Source organism: Panthera tigris, chromosome A1, assembly GCF_018350195.1.
Source record: "Panthera tigris isolate Pti1 chromosome A1, P.tigris_Pti1_mat1.1, whole genome shotgun sequence".
Classification (NCBI taxonomy): Eukaryota; Metazoa; Chordata; class Mammalia; order Carnivora; family Felidae; genus Panthera; species Panthera tigris.
Window position 1 is genome coordinate 128,276,317 of NC_056660.1, and position 19,654 is coordinate 128,295,970.

Consider the following 19,654-nt stretch of genomic DNA (forward strand, 5'->3'; position numbering starts at 1 on the left):
AAAATCATAAAATATACCATATCTTCCTGACTCTGTTATTTTTTAAAGTAAGGGAGTATGTGTGTATTAAAAGATATAATAAAAGACTTGAAGGAAATGCAAATACAAAATGGTTTGGGTGGTGAATTGATTTTCTTCTTTATGTTTTATGTATTTTATGAATTTGATACATAAAGTAAATATTTCTCTATAATCGGAAAATATTTAACTTTTAAAAAGGAAATTAAGAAGGCCAGCTCAGTGGTTTCTAGTGATCTGACAAGTGGTGCCAAAGGACACAATGAGGAAGAGCCCACCATAATACCTACCTTTGGCCTTTGGGATTGTTCCTTGACTTCCTAAATTTAATACTTGTGTCTCATGCATAATTTACCTAAAATCTTGAGGTTGTTTTATTTGCAGCCTTAAGGTAACACGTGTTCTTTGTTACCACCACAAAAGTCATTTCAGGTCAACAAATATTTATAAAGTGCTGCCATGTTCTGCTTACCAGATAATTAACGTTTTTCCTTTGTTAATCTAACAAGACTGTTTTCATAAACTAACTTTTCCTCTTTCTTTCATTATCCTTTTATATACTTATTTTTTCTGTGTCTACATCTTTGAATGACTTTTGTTTCCAGTTTCTAAACATTTTTATTCAAATGTTGAGTTATGGAAGAATTTCCATTTTGGACACATTACTTTCTTATGATAGTTCTCAATTTTTATTTTTATTGTAATTAATAAATCTTTCAACTTAAGCTTTCTCTAAATAATTAGTAATATACCCTATCTTTGATTTAGACTGTCTAGACCTGTCTAATGTAGACTATCAATCCAATATAGTAGCCAGTAGCCACATGTGGCTATTATAATTTGAATTAACTAAAATAAATGTCTCTTTTTATTCAAAAGTCATGTGTTTTTATTTGTATTTAAATTTGAAAGACGTTAGTTTAAATAATCGATTGCTTTTCATCTTCAATGTTCATACATTGAAGACACACACCATAATAAAGTTAAGTGTTTTCTGAATTGCACAATGGATATAAGGTGAAATGTTAAAGAGGAAAATAAAGTTTTTTGTCCTGTATTCTTTCAAACTATTTCTAACTTTTCTACAATTATCGGTTTTAACAGTCTCTCTTCTTTAGACAGGGAAAAAGTGTTATTTTAGTGAGGACTGATAAGCATAACAGTTCAGTAATTGCCCCCCCCCCAACAAAGTTAGGCTAATTGCATTATCTGTGGCCACCAAATTACATGATGGATTATCATAAAAACATTTAATTTCATATGTATTTGTTGAAAATAACCTCACTAATAAAATTTTCTTTCAAGTGAATTCCAAATTCTTATTACCAGGTGGATATTTTTGCCAAGAAATTTATATTACATACTAATTTAAATGCAATAATTATAAAAGCCATAGAATATTATTATACTAGAGTATTTGTTCAGAAAATTCCTTTGTGTATTGGAAAAATATTTGCATGTAATAAGTCCAATAATATAATATATTCAGTGAAGGTTAGTACATTGTATGGATTCACCTAAGAAAACATAACATTGCCTCTCACTTAAAGAAACAAAAGTATTTAGGGTGCCTGGGTGGCTCAGTCAGTTAAGCATCCGACTTCGGCTCAGGTCATGATCTCATGGTTTCTGAGAAAGAGCCCTGCCTTGGGCTCTGCACTGACAGCATGGAGCCTGTTTAGTATTATCTCTGTCCCTCTCTCTCTGCCCCTCCCCTGCTCACTCTCTCTCTCTCTCTCTCTCTCTCTCAGTCTCTCAAAATAAACATTAAAAAATTTTTTTTAAAAGAAACAAAAGTTTTTACAAGTAAATGATAATAGTAGAATGTAAATATTTTTGCCTATAGTACAAAAATATAACTCAGCTTTTATTCCACTTAAATTTGTATTAGACTTTGAAACCCTTATTTACAGATACTCTTGAGAAAAAAATTCCCAGGTAGAAATGTTCCTAATCCCTGCCACATTTACAGGTATCTTAGTCTCAAAGGAAAGAGACATTCTTAAGAATTATCCACAAAAGTGTTCATCTAACCTGAATACCATGAAGCTTTTTACTGTGAGAATGAAAAGGTACCAACTGATGACTTTGAAGTGAACTCTTTTATCTACCAAGTGGCAAAACATGCTATCCTAAACCTCAGTTTGTGTCCTTGTTAACTGATACTATTCAAGGAATTGATGATCACTATTGCTGAAGGTTGTGCCTAAATATCACTTTTTTGAAACAAATGATTAATTACTATCATAGAGAATATCCATAGAAACTAAGTTACAAGTTTTTAACTTTTTGGGTGCTCTGGCATAATAACATGCCTCCTTTTATCCTAAATTAGTATTGTCACAGATCTTCATTTTCAAAGTAGGTTAATGGTATATTTTGAAACAATCAAGAATTCTCCAGGTAGAGTATGTAGATGCTGGCTTGAATGTCATAAAAGCAATATTGCATGTCCTTGAGCCAGAAGAATTTCCTTAAATATCATAAATAACTTGCCTGATACCCTGATGCAGTTGCCATAGTTGCCATACTGCAGTGTTCAATTAAGTCTAGCCCAAGATTTCCTGACCAGTCTGTGTGCAGCGATACCTGATTTTGATGCATTTGTTTTGGAAAAGTGGTGAATGCGATATACTTTCCCTCCTTCTGCATTACTTTTTAGTGAAGGGTCAGTTCGACAGCCTTTACTATTCATTTAATCTTTTAGAAGGAACGTTATTTGAGAAAAACTAGCAATAGGCCTCAGGAAGGAAGAAACTAAAATTTGTTCACCAAATAATTTAGGAGTGTCTATTCTATGCTAGATGTTGGAGGTGTAGTGGAAAATATACAGATGACCCAGGGAACATAGTAGGCCTCTTGGAGCTTATACTCTAGTGGAAAAGATAGACATGTTACACATACCAAAAATGGATCATTGCAAGTTATGAAAAGAGCTCTGAAGGAATAAACAAAGATTCTAAGAAAAAAATGACAAGGACAGCTCTCTTTAGATGGACATTAGGGAAGCTACTCTGTGGAGGTATTATTTAGGCTGACACCTGAAGGGTAAAAAGGAGCAAGGAAGGCGAAGAGTAAGTGGCATGACACCAGAGCCAGATACCATAATAGAAAAATGGACAAATCTGACAGCATAAGAAGTTTCTACTTTTTTATAAAAACAAAATCCTAGACAAAGTTAAAAGAGAAACCAAAGACTTCGGGGGAAATTTTAAAGTATATGACAAGGATTTTTTTTTTTTTATTGACATTTGGGAAAACAGAATTTTAGAGATCAGTTTTCCAAATACATGGGAACCTTTTGATTCCGGTTCTGAGAAGATATCCTAAAGAATGATTGGCAAATGTGTAAAAATTTTATACAAGGATGTCTAGACTATTGTAAACATCCATCTGTAGGGGATTAAGTGAATAGATTATGTTACCTCTGTACAATGGAATATTAACTACTATGCAGCCATTGAGAAGGTTAATATACGTCCATATTTTTACACAGAAAGATGTCTGGAAAATATTAAGTGAAAGGCAATTTATGAAACAGTATGTATAGTGCATACCATTATTGTACTTTATCAATAATTATAAATATGCATTTATAAATGAGGTACATTATATTCATACTGTAAATGCATTTATATATTTAAAGAGAAGCCTATATTGATATACTCCAGACTTTTTAACAGTGGATATGAAATTATAAGACTTACCTTTTCAACTTTAGGGGTTTCCCTTTAAATTTCAGTATTTGTTTCAAGATGTATTACTTTTGTAGAAAAAAGAAAAGTGAAGGGCGCCTGGGTGGCTCAGTCGGTTAAGCATCTGACTCTTGATTTTGGCTCAGGTCATGATCTCATGATCTTAGTTGTGAGATTGGGCCCGCATCAGGCTGCATGCTGAACATGGAGCCTGGTTGGAACTCTCTCTCCCTCTTCCTCTGCCCCTCAACTGCTTGCTCTCGCTCTCCCCTCCTCCCCCCCCCCAAAAAAGTGATTTTAATTTTGAGAAAAAAAATAGCGTTTGGAAGGAGCTAAGAAAGTTCTGTTTAATCCTTCTTGTAAATACTCTGACATGAGTTCAAGTGTCCTGTTTCTTAGGAAACCCAAAAGGGCAGGCTGATGAAATGAGAAGGATATAGAAATAGCAGGCAGTCATCTGTTTACTTATATTCAGTAGAGGTGTTATTTGTTGGTATCTCTTCCTACTAGAAGTCAAGCCTCATGAGATAAGGGACTAAGTTTTGTTCCCTGCCTTATCTAGAATAGCACCTGGCTAAGAGTAGGTGCTCAATAGTATTGAATGAATGTGTGAAAAAGTGAAAGAAGAGGCTCCAGCCCAGGTCTCTTGCAGAGAGCCTTAGGAAGCCCATTTCCTTCTTTGCTCTTGACTTCCTTTTGCCTTTGTTCATCTTTCTCAGTGATCATTTTGCTGCTCTGCCCCACCAGTTCCCATGAGAATTCTCACCCACCTTGTTTCTTCATCTTCCTGTCTCTGTCAATGCTGGGATATCCCTGAGCCTCTCTTTTTATCCTGGCATCAAACCTAAAGGAAGCCTGACTGCTAGTTGACCACGGATGCCCACTTGAGCTTCCTTCCATTTGCTTGCTCACCTGTTTGCCTGACCTCTAGAACTCACTCTACAACCCTAATTAATATTGTAGCCTTTTCATTTCCTCTTAGGAGAAAAGATGTTACTCTGGTGCCTCCCTTTCATTGTCCCTCCTTCCCTCAGTGTCGTTTCGGTTGGTTTCATCAGCTACTACTCTGCTGGGAATTCCCCCCTGCCTGTAAGTGTTACTCACATTGCCTAAAGTGGATGTTACTGTTACTGCTGGTGTAGTGGTGGTGGTTGATGTGACTGCTGTAATTCTAGTTGGTCACATGGTCACCTTCTTCCACCCCCTGCCACTTCCCATCCTTTCCCACGCCCATCTTCCTATTTCTTCTACCTTCTCCCATCCTGTAATGGGAGGGGAAGTGCTTAGACTCACTGTCTTTGGAGTTGGGAGGAGTGGAGTCCTGAGTTCCATTTGAAGTTACTGAGGGTCACTTACCCATCTGCCTACCCACAGTACCCATATCTCTTTGGGGAGGCAGCACCAGCAGGTCCCTCTAAGATGCCAGCAGCCTGTTTTCAAATTTTATTTAGTCAGAGATGCTATGGATGATGTATTATGATCCTACCACATATTTTTTTATTGCATATATGTTACACTGTGGTTCATTGTTATCCTAGGAAGGGAATATAAATATAACTTTTTTCTCTGGGAAAAAATGGCTGAAGTCCAAAATAACTGACCGATTATTAAACTTTCTTACCTTGATGCCTTCCAAGGTTAGGAATTTTGCATTTGGGTAGTGATAAATATTTTAAGTCAGATACTTACTGGTTGACAAATAAAAGGTACACAAAGAAAAATGATTTTTTCTTAACTTTCAAAAGGACAATCATCTCTGCTAATTAGTTTTATTTTTTTCATTCATTCATTCATTCATTTTCCTGTTTAATGTGGCCACTCAAGGCCTGGGCGGAGTGGAGAGTGCCCTGGAATTGGGCAGACAGGCAAGGTTGCAGGCCCAGTTGCAGGCCCAGGGGAGGATGACAGGTGGTGGGGGCTGCCCCAAGCACACGCAGGAGAGTATCAGAAGGGTGGCTGGGGCAGGCACAGAGCCAAATTTATTCATTCCACAAATATATATTGAGCATCTGTTACATGCTAGGCATTGTTCTGGGTACTGAGTGTGGGGGAGGTTGAAAGGGCAGTCAAAAACCCTTGCCCTTATAGACAGCAAAATATATATGCATATGCCCTCTGCCTTAGCAATCTAACTTCTAGAAATCTACTCAAAATTATCTGGTGAAATAAGTAATTTATCATAATTCACAGAGCTATTTGTAATAGCAGTAATAAATATGGCATGTTGAAAGACTAGAAACCCAAATGCCTATTAATAAGCCATTATATGCCACACAATGGAGACTGTCTGCTCAACACATTCTCTGTAGCTGGGCAGCAAGTCTTGTCTTGAAGTGGGAACTGATCAGAGTATCTCTATCATATGTGCCATGAGCAAGTTCGGGTTTTGTTCAAAGGACCCATTAATGTGCTGTAGCAGGAAGTGGCATGAAATATTGGTGGTTGCTATGTGGACACTGAATCATAGAGGACGAAGGGGACCTATTAGGAGATCGTGGTCTAGGCAAGAAATGCTGTTGACAAGGAAGATGAAGAGAACTGCACAACTCAAGATACACTTTGGAGAAAGAATTGGTAAGATTTAGTGCCAGGTGGAGGTAGAAGGTAAGGGGAACATAGGAACAGTTTTGCTAAATGTACACAATTGTGTAAGGAGGCTGATTCAGCTGCTGCTGACTCAAGTGCTGCTTCCCACCATGAGTGCTGCTTTCCCATCCCTGCAGCCTCTTTGTCCTCCCCAGATTGTGCCCACTGGTGTACATTTGGTATGTCAGGGAGGCGTAGTTAACTCTCAGGACTGCCAATTAGCTGGATGCGCCTCTTTGTATATGTGCAGTGGGGTGTCGCCTTGGAGTTTGTCCATGTCTTAGCATGTGCAGAAACGGAACAGGATGAGACCTAATTGAGCTGGGCCAGAAGTCAAGGCAACACTGTGTTGGGCAGCACTATACTGCGCCCAGCTGTATGCAGAGCCCTGTGTGGGGCTCCTGAAAATCGTGTAGGGCAGGAATGAGTAGTGGGAAGAATGTGGTAGAGGCAGACACTTCTGACTCAAGCGTAGGTTAGTTGTGTGGCCCTGAGCTAGTCCTCTGAGCCTCACTGGTCTTAGATGTATTTAATTTAAAATGTCCACTAGACATCCAAATGAAGACATCAGTTAGATAATTGGATAGTCTATAATGCTGGAGGTTGGAAAGTAGTCAGGCCTAGAAGTATACATTTGAGATTTTTCAGCTTATATGGGCAGTATTTAAACTGATCAGATTGGAAAAGATTACTTAGGCAGAAGAGTATAGAAAAAGGGGTGGACCTAGAATTGAGTCCTGACGCCCTTCAGTATTGGGAGGTTTAGGTGAGAAGGAGCTAACAGTTTGATACACGATCTTTGGGTATTTTACAGACATCTCAAAGCCAGTGTGTCTAAAACAGAATTCCTCTTCTTCTCTCTTTGCTCCCACAGTTAATGGTATTTTCCGTCATCACTGTGTCGTCATCAGAGACTGGAGTCTGGTTCACTTCCAGACTAGTTCACCTGGTCTGGTTCACCTCCACATCCTTGGTGACCAAGACCTTTCTCATTTTGAATATTTTAATAATCAATCTTTTCTTCTCCATCTGACTACCCTTGTCTTGGTTCCTGCCATAGTGACTTTTCAGTTGCCTTTCTGCAGTAACATCCTATCTGATTTCTCTATTCCCATCTTGCCTCCCTCCAGTCTATTTTTTACAATTGCCAAAGTCATTTTTTTTAATATGGTATAAACATGTAAGTCTCCAGCTATCATTGCCAGATTTTGCAAATAAAAATACAGGCCCCTCATGAAATTTCAGTTTCAAGCAAACAATGAATAATTATAGGGGTAAGTATATCCCATGCAATATTTAAGAATTATGTATACAAAAAAATTATTTATTGTTTATTTGAATTTCAGATTAACTGAGCATTCTCCTCGTGTATCTGGAAATCCTACTCTTGTTTCACAGTCAAAATATTTCACCATGGCTTTCAGGATAAAAGCTAAATGTCCCAATATTGCGTTATAAGAGTCAGAATATTCTCACTCCTGCATGCCATATGAACTGTTTGCAGTGTTCTGAATTGGCTGCATTGCTTCATTCCTCTATACCTCTGACAATGTACTTAGCTCTTCCCAGCATGCCTCATCTCTTCTCAGTTCTCTGGCTCACTCCTGTTGTTAAGACTCACACATCACGCCCTCTGGGAAGTCATTTCTAACCCCCTCCTCCTCACTCTGTGGATACTGACAGGAACACCAGCTTTCCTTTTGCAGTCCCATAACAGTCATTGCTTAATATTATCACGGAATTTATCATATTATAATTTAATTAATTTTTAACCTCTCTTCCTTAGATTGTGAGTTCCTTGAGTTTGGGCTAACAGCTGTGTCTTCTAACTCTGTCCTCCACACAGAGTGGGCTCTCAATATCTAAATGAAACCAGCAAATGAGTGAATGAGGACATAGGAAAGAACCCGTAAGCATTAGCCACAAAATTGACCATTGGTGTTCCCTATCTTGACTCCTGCATAAGCCAGCAGCTTCCTTTGTATATCTTCCTCTCTCAACCCTCAAGGAAGCTCCTTAAGAGTAGAAGCCAGGTTTCGTTCTCTGTAACCCCAGGCCCTTGAATTATAGGTGTTCATATATATTTATTGAGTGAAAGAAAGAATGAAAAACAGCTGAATGAATGATGTATCTTGCAGGGCCACAGGTTTATTGTCCCTTGCATCAAAGGACAGTACCTCTGCATTAGGTCCTGGGGAAGGTAACCTCCCTCCATGGTTATCACATGCTTGATTCTGTAGGGCAGACCATAAAGGTGGAGCTGCGGGCTTCTCTAACTCTCTCTTTCTCAGCTCCTTTCCTTCCCTCCCTCAACCTAGGAGAGAACTCTTTTCTCCCTACAGCAGCCAGCATATAACAGCTCAGTACGTGTTAGCAATCATTCACAGATGGAGCCTCCTCTTTTCTCCTGGGCTCCAGCCTCTGCCATTTTTCTCCCACGCTGGGAGCCTAGGCCTGAAAAGCCATGGAGACCTGACATTGCTTGTCTCTCAGGGATAATGGGCTTCCCCTCTTCTCATACAAGGGAGCAAGATTTTCTTTGTCTCCCACCAGGGCAGTGCAATTAAATAGGACTAAAGTTAAGGGACTCTAATTATTTTTTTTATTAATGTTTAACTGCTAAATTTCTTTTTCAGTTAAGTAATTGTATCTGTATGCTCAAAGTTCTTTTTTTCCATAGCCATGAAAGTTCATTTATTTTATTAAAACAATACCACCTGCAAAACTATTAATGACGAGCTCTGTGATTAGTTCATTCTAGTAACATTTTGAGATTTAATAACTAATCTGGCTCAAGCTCAAAGACAGAAAGCTCAATGCCAGAAATTCCCAGCCAGCAAGGAATATAAACAAATCTTGCAATTGTCCTCTCAAATAACAAGAATCATTGAGATCCACTTCTTGCAATTAGAAATGTTTTTCAAAAACGCAGGAGAAAAGTTCAAGAAAGCATGTCAAAACAACACAACTCAGTCTGCATTTTCATTATTGTAATTGATCAAAGTCTGTTTGCAATAGATTTGAATGTGAATAAATTAAATGTGACATTGATTTGGCAGAGGCACACTAGTGATTGGCAAGAACACATAGCACGAGCAGCTTCTGCTGCAGGAGAACTTGCTTGGTTGTTGTTTCATTTGAATAGATTTCTTAGCAATGTGGTGCTATCATACTAACCTAAGCTTTGTCATCTATTTACCCTTTTGGTTTCTGATCCCATCCAGCCAAGAACCAATCATTTTTTATTACTAATCTAAATGCCTTGGGTCTGAATACAGAGTACCTTTTGGTGACCTATGTACCTCCCTGCTTTTTTTCTCTTCTCTCTTTTATATATTGAAAAGGGGTGATCTAATAAGTTATTATTTCATCCTGGCAGTTCAACTTGTAGGACTAGAAAATGTAGTTTAAATCAACAATCTAGCAATATTTTCAAGCTTAGACATTGCTATTGCATTTGTTAGGTCTGAATTATAAGTATGTTACAAAAATGACGCTATAAAAAGAATATTCAGCTTAGAACATTTTGAAATAGTTGTACACCAAATTCCTCTTATAATTATGTTGATTGTGAGGAGGGGGAAGGAGCATATTCTGGAAGGCTACTTTCTGGATGAGACCATTTTATAGGAATCAAATGTGTAAGGTTTGGGGACCTGGAACATACTTTCTGCCAGATTTTCACTTACAACGTATTTACTAAATCTTTTGTCTTCTTCAAAATATTTTTTCTAAGGCTGACTCAAAGGCAATATACTCATACTTTTAAAGTTTAAAATTTTTTTTTAACGTTTATTTATTTTTGAGACAGAGAGACACAGAGCACAAGCGGGGGCGGGGGGGCAGGGAGAGAGGGAGACACAGAATCTGAAACAGGCTCCAGGCTCTGAGCTGTCAGCACAGAGCCCGACGTGGGGCTCGAACTCACGGACAGCAAGATCATGACCTGAGCCGAAGTCGAACGCTCAACCAACCGAGCCACCCAGGCGCCCCTATACTATTAAAGTTTTAATATTCATTCATCTAAAAAATACTTAGTATGTATAGTTTCAAGTATGGAAAGAAATTAATGGAGCTGTCAAAGTCAAATGTATTTATATTATATATAGCACGTGTGTGGCAAGAGTTGAAAAAAATGTAGGGATTGGGGAGATGTAGTTAGCAATTTAAATATTTTAGAAAGTTTATCTCTTTCTAAGACCAAAACTTACGTTCAATGTTTATCTTATGTGCACTTTGAAAAGTATATGCCTAGATCCAGTAGTTATTAAAGTTATACTTACATTAAGCTTTTTGCCACAGATATATTACTAATTTACAATTTCAAATTAACACTTTTAAAGACTTTAATTTCCTTTTTTGGTATGTAACATGATCATTATGAAATAGCCATGCTTTTATTCCCACAGAAGACTTAAAAAAAATCTAGTTACGTGGCCAGTTTTATCATTATCTGTAAGACTGACTCCTGCGTCTTTGCTTGCTCTTGAGTATAACAAACCTTCTAAGAACTGTTTGATTTACTTTAAACTGTATTTAGATTTCATCTTGAGATGGGTTTTGTGCTTCAGTTTGAACATAGTTATATATGGTATACTTGGAATTCACAAGTACTTGAAACCAAATGGAGACCATTTATAAATAATAAACTCCAGAGAAGCGTGGAACCAGAGTATCAAAGAAGAAATGGGTTATAATATGTATATATGTATTGTGCCTGCCTTTTTTCCTAGCTGGATTCATAGCACTTTTAAAATAAACATTATATTTCCCTAATAAAAGACTTACCATTAGCTCTATTCCATTTCCAGATCCATCTATATGAAAATTATCAAGTAATTTTGAAATCTATTATTATGGAATTTTATATTTAACATGCATATGACACCATCAGCATTGTATATATATTTAGAGAGTTTTAGTAAAGCACTCCTTGATAGAAGAATTCTCAGTTGAAATAGGGTTAGGGGATTAGATCTCGAATTATATCATTCACTTTTAATCATACATATGGCACCTACAAAAGAATTTAAAAATACAAGTGATATTTTTATATATCTTAAATTAGTAATAATGGGTAATTTGTACCTTGCTTACTAGGTATATGTGTAAAAACAGATAACACTCCTAAGATGTTTTTGAATGTATGTTCAGATCTGTATCCACATATTCAATTCCATTTAATAGTGTAGACTCAGAATTGTTTATTTCCACACCTCTGGTCCAAGTGTGGACCCAGAGATGCAGAATGATGTAGATATCTGAAAAATCTTTGGGTAACCTTTTTTTTTAGCTCACTTGGATATTTCTCAGCTCTTCTTTCCTCAGTACTTGTTGAATAACCTAAACTTTCTTGTAGCCAGGATAACTTCATCAGGGATCACCTCTGGTCAGCTCTCTCCCTTCTCTCAGATACAAGAGTGCAATTGCAGGGTTCAAGTTGACGTTGCGGTTTCCTTAATCTCTCCCAAGGCATCATCACAGAGACCTCTAGTCCTAGCCTGCCATTTATCTTACCTCTTTTTTATATCCAATATGCCGTTCTGTTACCTAACACTTCCCACAGGTATAATTGTATATTAGAGCTGATTTCTTCACTATCTTGGGAAATTCATGTATACTAGAATTTGCCTAAGACACTGTATGATTGGAATGGGATTATATCCTGGGTATGGTTTATGAGTGAACTGTAAGTCACCTTGTTAGTAGATTGCTTTGTCAAGTTTTTTGTCTGTATCTTATTAATTAAAAGAAATTTTCAGTCTTTTTTCATTACCACACTTAGCAATTTGCAATACTGAGTACAGTAGTCCAGCTCACAAAAGAGCTCTTAAGCAGAGTTTAGCAAAGAAGTGACACTGAAAAGGGCTTCAACTACATCCTTTCTGGGCTTGAGTTCACATCACCTAATTAATAAATGGTATGCAATTAATAACCATTAACTTGACTATGCTACAAAAACAGGGATGAGCTTTTTAAAGGCATCCAGAGCCTTTCCTTTTTCTTTTTTTAAAGGTACACATTTTTTTTAATATTTATTTTTGAGAGAGAGAGAGACAGCACAAGCAAGGGATGGGCAGAGAGAGAACGGGGATACAGTATCTAAAGTGGGCTCTGCACTGACAGCCGCAAGCCTGATGCAGGGCTCAAACTCATGAACTGTACTATCATGACCTGAGCCGAACTTGGACGCTCAACCAACTGAGCCACCCGGGCACCCCAAGCCTTTCCTTTTTTTTTTTTTTTAAAGTCTTTTCAGTGTAATCCTTCACAAACAATAGTAATGCATAATATACATAGAAAAATACATAAATTCAAACATTGAAAGCTTTTTACAACTGAATTTGTTTCTTTTCCCATTGTCAGGGCTCTTTTATAAAAGCTAATTTGCTCTAACTGAATACCCTGCTGCCTTTAGAAATGAGGGAGATTGTCAGAGAATAGTCATTCATTAACAATATATTTAGAGAAAGTTCTGAAATAACGGATTTTGATATAGTTCATGCCTTGTGGAGTATGGGTTCTTCCTCTTCTTCCTTGAGATTAGTTAAAAATTATATCCTTCGGTACTTCATTCCAGGGGACTCTTGGATGTGACCCTCTCAGAATGGGGTTGACCTCATGCATGACTTTCTGATTGTCAGCTCCACTGGGCTCAGCCTCAGATGGAGGAGGGCCATTGTTGATATACTGCTTCAAATCCCAGGTCAGGGAAGCGCAGTCAATGGTATAAGATATGGAAGGCTTGGTGGACAGACACTCTTTGTTGGATGGGAATAGAGAGGGAATGAAGCATTGTCTGCCTCCCACCTAGTGGTATTTATTAATTTAAGGGCTGCATGCTTCTGTGCCTTCAGGCTGTCCTGCTTATCAATTTAGTGGTAACTGGTATCTTTGCAAGCCTTGAGAAGTTGTTTTGATGAGGGTACAATCATGATAAGCCTCAAAATCTATAGCAGTAGTTTCATGGAAAGTGTGATGATGCTCTTCATGTGCTCAAGGAATTTATAGTGGGTGACATAAAGTTCGAGGGCACCAAGCACCTAACAGGGTGTCTACAAAACTAACATTTTTCCATACAATGATGTCTTCCATTCTGGTCATTTCTGTCACTATTCCTTCATTTATGTAGGTTCACGTTTTCATCTGTATCATTTTCCTTCAACCTGAAGTACTTTCTTTAATGTTTCCTGTAGTAGGGGTTTGTGATAAATTCAGCCTTTGTCTGAAAATGTTATTTTGCCTATATTTTTGAAGGATATTTTCACTTGATAAAGAATTTTAAGTTGACAGTTTTGTTATCTTTCAGCACATCCATTGTTTTATACCTTGTATTCTTTCTGATAAGAACTCAGTAGTATTTATTTTAGTTTCTTCTGTAAATCTTTTTTTTTCTGTAGCTGATTTTAAGATTTTCTCTTTACCATTAGTTTTTAGCAATTTGATTTTGATGTGCTTTGGTTTTGTATTTCTCCTGCTTGTAGTTTTTTTGTTTTGTTTTGTTTTGTAGATTTGTTTTATTGATTTGGAATATTTTTACTCATTATTTCCACCCCTTTCTGTCTCTTCTCTGTGACTCCACTTACATGTATGTTAGACTGCTTGATATTGTCCCACAGCTCACTGAGGCTCTAGTTCAGCTTTTAATTTTTTTTTCTCTCTCTTGCATCAGTTTGGAGTTTCCACTGCCTTGTTTTCAGAGTCATTGTTCTTTTCTTCTGCAGTGTCAAATTTGCTGTTGGGCAAGTCCATCATATTTTTCACCTAATATATTTTTCACCTGTATAAGTTCCACTTGGTTCTTTTTAATAGTTTCTGTTTTTCACTTTATGTTCAATTTTATGTCTTAGAATGTATTTATAGTAGCTGTGATAAAGTCTTTGTATTTACCACCTAATTAATGAACAATTTCTATCATGTTTGGGTCTGTTTCTGTTGATTGGCATGGTCACACTTTCCTTCTTCACTTCTTGATTGGATGATGAACATTGAAATAATGTATTGCTTACTGTCTGGGTTTTCTTGTCCTCCTTTTAAAAATGTTGAGTTTTGTTTTGGAGTATTTGAAATTACATGTTAATCAGCCCAAACTTTTAGAGGCTTATTTTTAAGTTTTGTTAGGGTTGATCTAGCAGTGATATCAAAATAGGAGCTTCTACAATGATGAAAATGTTTTATGTTTGCTCTTTCCACTTGAAATGTGTCTAGTGCAATTGAGGAACTGGATTTATTTTATTTTAAATAATTTAAATAACAGTGTGTGGCTAGTGGCTATTGTATGGTCCAATGCATGTGTAGAGTCACCTCTGCTCTCATGCCAACTTATCCTTACTCCTAAAGAGTGATCTTTGATCTTTCAGAAGTGTTTATATATACCGAATGGCCTGTGTGTTCAGTGAGGCATCTCTGGCTGATTAGAACTTGAATGTCTTTTAGTCTCAGGCAGTCTCAAGCAGTTGTTCAGTTTATAGCTCCTAGTATTTACTCGTTAACCAGAAATTGACCTTCCTGGCCCTGTATTATCTCACCCTACCCTCATACAGCTTAATACTCAGCTGTACACTCAGGTGGTCCCCTCTACAGATTTCTAGAACTTTTTCTCTGTATATTCTGGTATTCTGCCTCACAAATTCTGGCCTCCTCAGAATCCATAAACAACATCTCTCTAGCACAACAAGACCACCAAATTCTGCTTGGGTTCCCCCACTCTGTGCAGAACCCCATAATATGCCTCCAGGAAGAAAGCTCAGGTAATACAGCACTTACCTCATTTGTTCTCTCAGGGAGCACCATACTGTACTACCACTTGTTTAATATCTGAAAAGTTTAGTACTTTTTGTCTGGATTTCTAGTTGTTTACGGCAGAAAGACTAGTGTGGTACCAGTTACTCTATCTTGTTCTCAAGCCAGTAGACTGTGTTTTACTAACACCTCTATTCTCAACCCAGTGATAATTATTGCTGCCTTTGTTGGAAGCTGTAACACATTAAAATATTGAAGATTTTTCAACCCAGCAAAATCACAGATTCTGTCTATTTGTTCATCATAAGAATAGCAACTGATTTGGGGATTCTGCTATTTACAAAATTTTCACAACAAAGAGTTATTCAATATTTGTTACAAAATAGTTAAAATTTTAAGTACTTACTCGAACAGGGTATAAGTATTGAAGAAACTTTATTTCTTCTCTAAGTTGGAAAGAAGGAGAATATAAATTTGGTACATTTATGTTTTTAATAAAATGGAATAAATAATCCACCTGTTGAGCCACTATTTAAAGTCCACTGTTTGAGGAAGATGGCGGCGTAGGAGGACGCTGGGCTCACCGTGTCCTGCAGATCACTTAGATTCCACCCACACCTGCCTAAATAACCCAGAAAACCGCCAGAAGACTAGCAGAACGGATTCTCCAGAGCCAAGCGCAGACGAGAGGCCCACAGAAGAGGATAGGGTGGTGCGCGCTACACGGACTGGCGGGAGGGAGCCGGGTCAGAGGGCTCCCTCCGACCAAGCAGAGCCCCCCAGCCAAGCAGAGCCACGAGTCTGGCTTGCAAAAGAGGAGGGGCCGGACGGAGTGTGTTCGGACAGCAAACAGGACTTAACATCTGGAGGTTATAAGATAACAGCTCTGCTCGGAGAGCGGGAGGGCTGAAGGACAACGGGAGGGAAAGTTGCTGAGCCCTGGGACGACAGAGCTCAGTTTGGTGGGGAACAAAGGCGCTCGCCGGCGCCATCTCCCTCACCCATCCCCCAGCCAAAATCCTAAAGGGAACCAGTTCCTGCCAGGGAACTTGCTTGCACCTCGAAAACACCCAACGCTGTGCTTCTGCGGATCCATACCTCCGGCGGGTCTGACTCTCTCCCGGTGCTGCAGGGCCCCTCCCGAAGCGGATATCCCAAGGAAGAGCGAGCTGAGCCTGCCCCTCCCGCCCCCGTGCACCTTGCCAATCCACCCCAGCTAATACGCCAGATCCCCAGCACCACAAGTATAGCAGTGTGCAAGTAGCCCAGACGGGCCACACCACCCCACAGTGAATCCCGCCCCTAGGAGAGGGAAAGAGAAGGCACACACCAGTCTGACCATGGCCCCAGCGGTGGGCTGGGGGCAGATATCAGGTCTGACTGCAGCCCCGCCCACCACCACAAGTTATTCAAGTCAGCACAGGGAAAGTGCCCCGCAGTGCCGCACCACTCCAGGGACTATCCAAAATGACGAAACGAAAGAATTCCCCTCAAAAAAACGTCCAGGAAATAACAACAGCTAATGATCAAAAACGATTTAAACAATATAACAGAAAATGAATTTAGAATAATAGTCATAAAATTAATCGCTGGGCTTGAAAACAGTATAAAGGACAGCAGAGAATCTATTGCTACAGAGATCTAGGGACTAAGGAACAGCCAAGAGGAGCTAAAAAATGCTATTAATGAGCTGCAAAATAAAATGGAGATGACCACAGCTCGGATTAAAGAGGCAGAGGAGAGAATAGGTGAAGTAGAAGATAAAATTATGGAAAAAGAAGAAGCTGAGAAAAAGAGAGATAAAAAAATCCAGGAGTATGAGGGGAAAAATAGAGAATTAAGTGATGCACTAAAGAGAAATAATCTATGCATAATTGGTATTCCAGAGGAGGAAGAGAGAGGGAAAGGTGCTGAAGGTGTACTTGAAGAAATCATAGCTGAGAACTTCCCGGATCTGGGGAAGGAAAAAGGCATTGAAATCCAAGAGGCACAGAGAACTCCCTTCAGACGTAACTTGAATCGACCTTCTGCACGACATATCATAGTGAAACTGGCAAAATACAAGGATAAAAGAAAATTCTGAAAGCAGCTAGGGATAAACGTGCTCTAACATATAAAGGGAGACCTATGAGACTCGTGACCGATCTCTCTACTGAAACTTGGCAGGCCAGAAAGGAATGGCAGGAAATCTTCAATGTGATGAACAGAAAAATATGCAGCCAAGAATCCTTTATCCAGCAAGTTTGTCATTTAGAATAGAAGGAGAGATAAAGGTCTTCCCAAACAAACAAAAACTGAAGGAATTCATCACCACTAAACCAGCCCTACAAGAGATCCTAAGGGGGATCCTGTGACACAAAGTACCAGAGACACCACTACAAGCATGAAACCTATGGACATCACAATGACTCTAAACCCATATCTTTCTATAATAACACTGAACATAAATGGACTAAATGGGCCACCAAAACACATAGGGTATCAGAATGGATAAAAAAACAAGACCCATCTATTTGCTGTCTACAAGAGACTCATTTTAGACCTTTAGATTGAAAGTGAGGGGATGGAGAACTATTTATCATGCTACTGGAAGTCAAAAGAAAGCTGGAGTAGCCATACTTATATCAGACAAACTAGACTTTAAATTAAAGGCTGTAACAAGAGATGAAGAAGGGCATTATATAATAATTACAGGGTCTATCCATCAAGAAGAACTAACAATTATAAATATCTATGCGCCGAATACAGGAGCCCCCAAATAAATAAAACAATTACAAACATAAGCAACCTTATTGACAAGAATGTGGACATTGCAGGGGACTTTAATACCCCACTTACAACAATGGATAGATCATCTAGACACATGGTCAATAAAGAAACAGGGCCCTGAATGATACATTGGATCAGATGGACTTGACAGATATATTTAGAACTCTGCATCCCAAAGCAACAGAATATACTTTCTTCTTGAGTGCACATGGAACATTCTCCAAGATAGATCACATACTGGGTCACAAAACAACCCTTCATAAGTATACAAGAATTGAGATCATACCATGCATACTTTTGGACCACAATGTTATGAAGCTTGAAATCAACCACAGGAAAAAGTCTGGAAAACCTCCAAAAGCATGGAGGTTAAAGAACACCCTACTAAAGAATGAATGTGTCAACCAGGCAATTAGAGAAGAAATTTAAAAATATATGGAAACAAACAAAAATGAAAATACAACAATCCAAACGCTTTGGGATGCAGCGAAGGCAGTCCTGAGAGGAAAATACATTGCAATCCAGGCCTATCTCAAGAAACAAGAAAAATCCCAAACACAAAATCTAACAGCACACCTAAAGGAAATAGAAGCAGAACAGCAAAGACACCCCAAACCCAGCAGAAGAAGAGAAATAATAAAGATCAGAGCAGAAATAAACAATATAGAATCTAAAAAAACTGTAGAGCAGATCAATGAAACCAAGAATTGGTTTTTTGAAAAAATAAACAAAATTGATAAACCTCTAGTGAGGCTTCTCAAAAAGAAAAGGGAGATGACCCAAATAGATAAAATCATGAATGAAAATGGAATTATTACAACCAATCCCTCAGAAATACAAGCAATTATCAGGGAATACTATGAAAAATTATCTGCCAACAAACTGGACAACCTGGAAGAAATGGACAAATTCCTAAACACCCACACGCTTCCAAAACTCAAACTGGAGGAAATAGAAAGCTTGAACAGACCTATAACCAGTGAAGAAATTGAATCAGGTATCAAAAATCTCCCAACAAATAAGAGTCCAGGACCGGATGGCTTCCCTGGGGAATTCTACCAGACATTTAAAGCAGAGATAATACCTATCCTTCTCAAGCTATTCCAAAAAATAGAAAGGGAAGGAAAACTTCCAGACTCATTCTATGAAGCCAGTATAACTTTGATTCCTAAACCAGACAGAGACCCAGTAAAAAAACAGAACTACAGGCCAATATCCCTGATGAATATGGATGCAAAAGTTCTCAATAAGATACTAGCAAATCGAATTCAACAGCTTATAAAAAGAATTATTCACCATGATCAAGTGGGATTCATTCCTGGGATGCAGGGCTGGTTCAACATTCGCAAATCAATCAACGTGATACATCACATTAATAAAAGAAAAGATAAGAACCATATGATCCTGTCAATCGATGCAGAAAAAGCATTTGACAAAATTCAGCATCCTTTCTTGATAAAAACCCTCGAGAAAGTCGGGATAAAAGGAACATACTTAAACATCATAAAAGCCATTTATGAAAAGCCCACAGCTAATATCATCCTCAATGGGGAAAAACTGAGAGCTTTCCCCCTGAGATCAGGAACACGATAGGGATGTCCACTCTCACTGCTGTTGTTTGACATAGTGTTGGAAATGCTAGCATTAGCAATCAGACAGCAAAAGGAAATCAAAGGCATCAAAATTGGCAAAGATGAAGTCAGGCTTTCACTTTTTGCAGATGACATGATATTATACATGGAAAATCCAATAGACTCCACCAAAAGTCTGCTAGAACTGATACATGAATGCAGCAAAGTTGCAGGATACAAAATCAATGTACAGAAATCAGTTGCATTCTTATA

General features: G+C 38.2%; 1 protein-coding gene across 1 annotated transcript in view; it reads left to right on the top strand.

Annotated features, from left to right (window-relative positions):
- Window positions 1–19,654, top strand: part of NDUFAF2 (NADH:ubiquinone oxidoreductase complex assembly factor 2) — a 171,211-nt gene that overhangs the window by 144,889 nt on the left and 6,668 nt on the right. The window lies entirely within an intron of this gene.